Source organism: Chenopodium quinoa, unplaced genomic scaffold (assembly GCF_001683475.1).
Source record: "Chenopodium quinoa cultivar QQ74 unplaced genomic scaffold, ASM168347v1, whole genome shotgun sequence".
NCBI lineage: Eukaryota > Viridiplantae > Streptophyta > Magnoliopsida > Caryophyllales > Amaranthaceae > Chenopodium > Chenopodium quinoa.
The window spans coordinates 3,837,248-3,845,074 of NW_018744080.1; positions in this window are offsets into that span (position 1 = coordinate 3,837,248).

Genomic DNA, 7,827 nt, shown 5'->3' on the forward strand with positions numbered 1-7,827 from the left:
GACATCAGGAACTCTCTAGAGGACTCAAGACGACGACATGGTACGATGTATAGCCATTTTATATTTAAGATTCTCCAAGGTCGTGTGTCGCACTACTGCTTGGGGTTGATTCTCACTGAGCTGAACAGGGTGAGGGACTTGGCTGACGAAGTGTATACTCGGTGTGGGTGTACTATTTCAGTAACTCATGGATTACCTTGCGCATGCACCATTCATCGTTGTGTACCAGGATGACTTGGATGGCGCTCTCCGGCGTATCCGGTGGGGAGGTGGACCTTGCGGCGAAAATCATTATTTTGACGCGCCCCTAGATCTGTTTGCCGTTGCAAACATTTACAAATGCGCAGTCATGCATTTCGGCCTGGGAGTGCATAGTCAAGCTTATTATCCTTGTACCACGGTTCTCCCTTGGCGGTCGCGTGAGACTGTCACCACACCGGTCAGAGAGCTAGCTATTGCGTTTCTTGGGTCGTCATACAGACATTTCATCCGACTAGACATGTCAACCGATTTTCCGGTGCCACCGATTATACCTCGGTGGTACAACATTCGCACAACGAGCGTAGAGGGTTGGGATGCGCTATATAATGACCGGATCCACGAATGGAACACCCTAGCTGCATTTTAGTTTTTCTTGTGTTTATTCTTTATTTGTAATCTTATTTGTACGTTGATCTTTTAATGAGAACATTAATATTTTATATTGTATTGCTTACTGCATTCTACATGTTGCATGGGTAAGTTGCGCGGATCCACTGTTAATATGTTTGAGATGGAAGCTAAAAGAACAATCTAAAATGTTACAATTTTACAACATAATGTCCAACATAATGCTCTATAAATAAAATACAATAACCATCAGTAATCCCTCCTTGACGACGACTCCCACTGCGCAAGGGTCTGTTCCAGACTATCAACAACAGCTCTCCCTGTTGCACTCATGCTGTCCTTCTCAAGAGAGAGTTTCTGAACGTCTTGCATTATCTTTCCCATCCACTGCATACAACAAAAAACAGAAGGTGAAATACAATAACAACAAATAAAACTTAATTAAAAGACAACGATAAATATAATAAAAGACATACCGCTTCCGTGGCAGTAGGCGGTGGCACATAATCATCATCGCTGTGGTCGAGATCAGCGATCAACCTCGGGTGCGAATACCGGTTGAACCATTCCATGTAGTAATGGTCACACATGGGAGTAACCCTAGAGGGCGGCCGCTGCAACTCCGCTGTCCATAATCGAGCCACCATCGGAAACTGGTCCCACGTCCCGGTCATGATATCCGGCCATTCCACGACGTACTCCCTCGACGATGCAGGTCAGACCGCCTTCATCGGGCACGCCGGGGGAGGAGGGACAACTTGGACAAATCCAAGCTGGCGAAGACAACGCTGGGGCATGTACGCCTCGACGATGTCACGATACTGAATGAGTCCCGTGTACAGGGTCCTGGGTACCCTAACAGTAGGGTTCGGGCCGAAAGGCATCCAGTTCACCTGTACAATTACAACATATAAAATATAATAACATGAATATAATATGTGCAAATAATAAAATGTAGACTCTATAAATAAACGTTACCTCTAAGGGGGACAGCCTGTCCAGCAATAACCGTATCGATCGGAGGCGGCCAACGGACTTCTTCTCCGAGCGCGGACTCCACGCACAAGCACGCGGCATCCCCTCATCAATAGGAACTGGGTCACGATGTGGTCGCAATGCAGGAAAGTACTCGTATATCCAAGTCTGCAATAGAGTCAGACACCCAGTGATACCTGCCGCGTCAGCCCGACTCGCAAATCCTAGTTGGCGATACAAATACGCCAACGTAGCCGATCCCCAGGAAAACTGGCCTACACTGTCGGGGTCACACGCCTCTACGATGTCGCGTGGCCTGAGCTTGTTTCCGCCGCTCTTATCCGGAAACAAGGTACATCCGAGGAGTAGAAAAACATAAGCACTCAGCTGTGCGTCGGGCGTCCTACGTGCACTCGGGTACAAACACCGCTGCAACACGGATGCGATCTTCACACCTCCGTGTTCCCAAACACCTAGCGCCTCGGTGTACAGTGCAGCCCTGTCCACCGCCAACAACTCCGCCAGCGAATCTGCCTGATCCGCATCAGCCACAGCACAAAGTCGTTTACCCTCAACACGAATCCCCAGAATGGCCTCGACGTCATGTAACATGATCGTCATCTCACCGAACGGAAGGTGGAAAGAGTTTGTATCCGGCTGCCATCGCTCAATGAAAGCCGTGATCAGCGTACTGTCAATCTTATCGTGCATGGTGGCAGGAACGTGCTTCACCCCAGTGCCCTCCAGTCGCTCGAACATCTCGCTCTCCGCCGGCCAGGCCTCAGCCCATGTACGCAAAAAGCTACAAGTCTTTTCCCGGGTATGACATTTCAACAACCCCGTAACTGAAGGCCTCTCCCGGTCCTCCCAAATACGGGCAGCTATGTGTCCTAGAAAGCTAGGAATCACACTCCCGTCAACAGGCCCACCGGGCACCTCACTCCTAACAACCCAAGAATCATTACCGGCCCTCGACCGTTTCCTGCTTGCCCCAGATACAGTGGACGCAGATGATGTGCCAGATCTACTAACAAACCTACCACCCCTACCCTTACGCACCTCCACCATATGCGTCTCGTACATGTCATCAACCCTCTGACTGAATGGACCGTAATCATCATACGGTCCACTGCCATCGTCCACATCCTCATCCTCATCTGCGCCCTCCTCCTGCTCCTCCTCCTGGTCACCCTCCTCAGCATCATCATCGTCATCGTCATCCTCATCCCGACGGTGGATCCGTTCTCTACGAACTGAGGCCGAAATACCACGGGATCTGACATGTCTATGCCCCGACCTCTCCACTGAATAACTTCTACTAAGAAGCTCTATATTCTTCCCCCCACCATGACGACCCTACACAAAATTTTAAAATATATAAACATACAAAAATTTATACGATAAATAATCATCATCGCAAATCAAATACACTAAAAACATACAAATAATTGTAAACAAAATATAGACGTAGAAAAAATACAACGAAATTGAAAAAATTTATAAAAATAAACAACAAAATATAAAAACAATTCAAAATTATATTACAAAAAAAAAAAAAATAATTAAAAACAATTTTTTAAAAAATTTAAAAAAAAAATAAAAAAAAAAAATGGGGGGGGGGGCGCCTTGGCTGGACGCCCAGCCGGCGGTGGTGGCGCCAGATGCAGACGCCGCCACCAGTTGGCTGGCGTCTGGGCTGGACGCCACGGCCACGGCTGCGGCGCCTAGACTAAACGCCACAACCGTGGCGGTGGCGCCTAGACTAAACGCCACAACCGTGGCGGTGGCGTCCAGCCCAGGCGCCAGCCAACTGGTGGCGGCGTTTGAATCTGGCGCCACCACCGCCGGCTGGGCGTCCAGCCAAGGCGCCCCACCGCGTTCACGGCGGTTTTCCCCTTTTTTTTTTTTTTTTTAAACAAAATATACCTTTCCTCCTTGGGACATCCTTCCCTCCGCCGCCGCCGCCACTTCCTTACCTTGCCGCCTCGACATTGCCGTTATTTTGAATTTTTTTTTTTAGAGAGGTTGAAAGAAGATGAGCAATGAGAGTGTGAGTGATGAGAGTGTGAGTGTTTTTTTTTTTTTAAGGTCAAGGGCAATTTTGGGAAACCAAGTGAATTTTGTGGGCTTTATGTAGTAATTTGTGGGCGATGTTTAACAAATCCCAAAAATTACTCCCGCCTAACTTGCATTGTAGCGCCACTTTCCCATTTAATTTCCCCCTCATTTTTCCCTCCTTATTTTTTAGTTTATGTTGATGTGGCGGCTTTTTATTGGGGGTGTATGTTTACCCCATATACACCTAGTGTATGTGTATCACTTCTCAGGGGACTAAGGTGGACTTAGGGGCGGTCAAAACCTGATCCGTGTCGGAAAAATGGATTATTATAGATCGGGTTGAATCTCATCTTTGAGTTGAGAAATTTAATTTAGAAGTATGTATTTTTTTTATTCTTGGGTTGAATACTTTAAAAATTGAGCTTGACTTGAATTGATATTCTTTTGTGTATAAATATGCAATAAATTAATAATTATTTTACATTATGACATATTTTACCATTTTACTAAAAAGAAATTAAATAATAATCTTACTAGCGGTAACAAAAAATTTAAAAAAAAATTCTATTTTTTAATTATTAGCTTACTAAACTTTACTGTTGGATTATGGTCACTTCCTATGTGGAGAAACCCATTTGATTTGGTGATTTTTTTGGGGTAACTAGGCAGTAGTATAGTATATGCTTAAATGTAAATGATTTTTTTAAAATGCTTTTTAGTTTGATCTTTGGGGTGCTTGTTACTATAATAAAAGTATTTTTTTTTAATAGCAAAAATATTTCATTAATTAAAAGTCATACGACATCTACAATAGAGACTCGACGTTAACAAATACATAAGATATTGAATCAAATAGAATTTTCCTTTATAAAAACTACGATCGTTGAGTAGATCTTGCACCGCGGAGCATCTCCCGCTTATATCGTTGAAAATTACAGCCTTGTTGGAGAGACAATCTAACGATCCTTTGTAGCCGTGAGGATGTTTTCCTTCTGATTCATCTGTTCGTATTCGAAAACTTGATAACTTTTTCGCCAACGAAATAAATTCACGACAAGCCATTAGATCTACTACCATGAATTCAAAACTAAGAAATTTCTCCCTCGAAAATAGGAGATAAACCTTGTCTTTCGAAGGAGGTCAAAAAACCCTTGTCTTTCGAAGGAGATCGGAAACCCTTTCTTTCGAGGGAGAAAAGTTCCTCCCAAAAGGAGGAAGCATTATTATAAACCTAAAAAAAACAATAAAGAAACAAGGATTGAGGCTTTCCACCTATTAAAATCGATGGAAGCCCCTTCAAAATTCAACAATGGATCGGAGGCTAGGGTTTTGGAGAGAGAAAGGAGGAGAGAGAGGAGAGAGTAATTATTTTTCGATCAGGATTTTATTCTTGTATAACAAAAGTATATTGTAACCTCACCTGTGGACAATAGAGTGACATTAAGATGAAGTAATTTTAGTATGAGAAAGAGAGAAACAATACTCCCTCCGTGTTTTAGGCCCTGTTTGGTTTAATGTAAAACATTTTCAATGGAAAACATATTTTCAAGGAAAAAGACAATTGCAAATTAGTTTTCCTTTGTTTGGTTGCATACAAGAAAAGTCCAAGAAAAATAAAAAATAAGAATGGAAATGTAAGGATGAATGAGAGGTAAGTAAAAAAAGAGGTAAGGAGGAGAGAGGAAAATGTGGCTTCCCTTGTTTTGGGAAGGAAAATGTTTTCCATCATTATTTTCCATCATTAAAGATGAAATTTTCCACCCTTGGAAAATTTGTTTTCCACCTATTAACAAACCAAACAAAGGAAAATGGGAAAAAAAAAATGGAAAATTCATTTTCCATGAAAACCTTTTACATCAAACCAAACAGGGCCTTAATAAGTGTTACACTTACCAAATCCAACCGTGTTTTAATAAGCGTTACACTAAAATATTATATCTCTCTCCTCTCATGGTCTCCACCCAAACTCACTACTACTTATTTTATTATATTTTTCCTCTCATAATTATTACTTTTCAATAAATTATTAACTCTACTATCTTTCTTTTACAATTTTTTAATACTAACTACCCCATGTACCTCTTATTTTATTTAAGTCAATTAAATTGCCTAAAACTATTTGCCGGTCAAATTGTAACACTTAAAAAAACATAGAGGGAGTAAGGATTTTCAAAGTGCAGCCATTTCACGTTTTACAATCACCAGTCTCAAAAAATCACTTTTGATCAAAGCTCATCTATGGTCCAATTTACAGTACAATAAATTTAATTTTGGGCAACAAGTTTCATAACAAGAAATTTTTTTTGGCAACTTTCCGTTAGATCAAGGGCTTCGTCTTCAACGTTATCATTGTCGTTTGCTGCTATGATTTGTGAGTTAATTATAGTCGTCGGCAAATAAAACTTTGTTCTTGGTGAAGTTGTCTCAATTTCTTACTTCGCAGTTAAGCTCTTATGATTGATGTTGTTGTTGAATAAATTGAGTACCCACTTTTGAGACTCGAAATTGTGTTTATGTAACATTCCTTATTATGTGTTCTTTACTTGGTTGTTTGTGCTGGTACATTGCTATATGTTGATGTGTTTTATGTGTTGATATTGCTAGTGTATTGTTGATCTTGAAAAATATATCATATTGCTTGTGTTGGGGTGAAAATGAACAAAGTGGTAGTGGAACTTGCTTGTGGTTTGTTTTGTCATTTGATTATTCCGCAAGGGGTGTATATTTACCTCACAAATAAACAAAATCTAAAACTAATCTAGTTGAGGTTTTGGATCGGTTTTCAGTCTAGCCCTAGCACCACCAATCCGGATGATCTTAGATCTTAAATCTTAAATTTCAGTATTTCATTCGTTCGCTTGTCTGAGTCTTAAAGATTAAACTTTTGAGTATTAAGTGTAGTCTAAGGGCCTATGATGATTGACAGGACTGAGTTGAAAAGAACTGAATATTTTATAAGAGAAGAAAATTAAGATTTGAACTGAACTGACCTTATTGGAGCTGAACTGAACAAAAAATAAGCTGAAGAAAATAGGCCCTAATATTCTTTTTGTCCCAGAAAAACTGACACAATCAAAATTAGCACACAAGCCCGTACACTAGTTGTACTTTATTTTATATATATAATTAAACATTAGTAAAAATTATTTAAAAAATAGATATGGAGTATTATAAAATTTATACTGATACCTATTTAACAATAAATTTCATGATATATTATGTTTTCATTTAGTTTGTAAAAAATTATAGTCAAAGTAATATGTGAATGATGAAAAAAAGTCCAACGTATAACTAATTTTGGGACGAAGGGAGTAGTTCTTTCACTATTGGACAAGTGAATAACTAATACTTATATTCCACAATATAATTCTGGGAAGGAGAGAGTATAAAAATGTTTATTAAGTGGTAATCCTAGAATTAAATCCAAATAGAGGGAGTATGATATACTACCTCCGTTGAACACAATACTTTAATCAAACACTCATACTTAGGTAAACAACTCATACTATGAGCAACTAAACTTTAATTGCTACTATTTAGGAACTACTCTAAAAATTACCTGCTGTCCAAATGCCAAAATCTATCCGCTACCGCTATTTTTGCAAAATAAAGCCTAAATCTAGAAATTAGACAACATGCGAAATTTCTTATATTGAATTATTATTTTCCTAATGTTTATCAATAGTGTTTTACCATATCAATAACTTAATTTCCCCCACACACAATACTATTTTTAGTATTATATTTACTAATTCAATGTTATATTTGTTACTCCTTCATTCCTTCCTTTTATTAAGGCCATTTTTGCATAGATTAATTTGAAGATATTATAGTATTGTACACACTTCAAAATTCTATCTTCTAACCAACACTATATATTTATATAAAATTTATGTAGTATTTATATCCCTAAATTAAACCTAACAACCAATAATAGTTGAGATTAGACGCAAAATTTCCTTGCAATTACCACGACAATTGCAATCACGTAACAATAACTTCAGATTTGGCCCCACAAAAACCTTCACGCAATCTTCTCCACGTCAATTCTTTTTCTATTTCTTAAATTTTTTTCTCTAATTTTCTTTAATTTTTAATTTCCTTCATATTTTTTATTATTGACTTTCACAAAAAAGTTCCATTTTCCGGTCTCTAAATTAGTTCAATTTTGTTTTTATTATTATT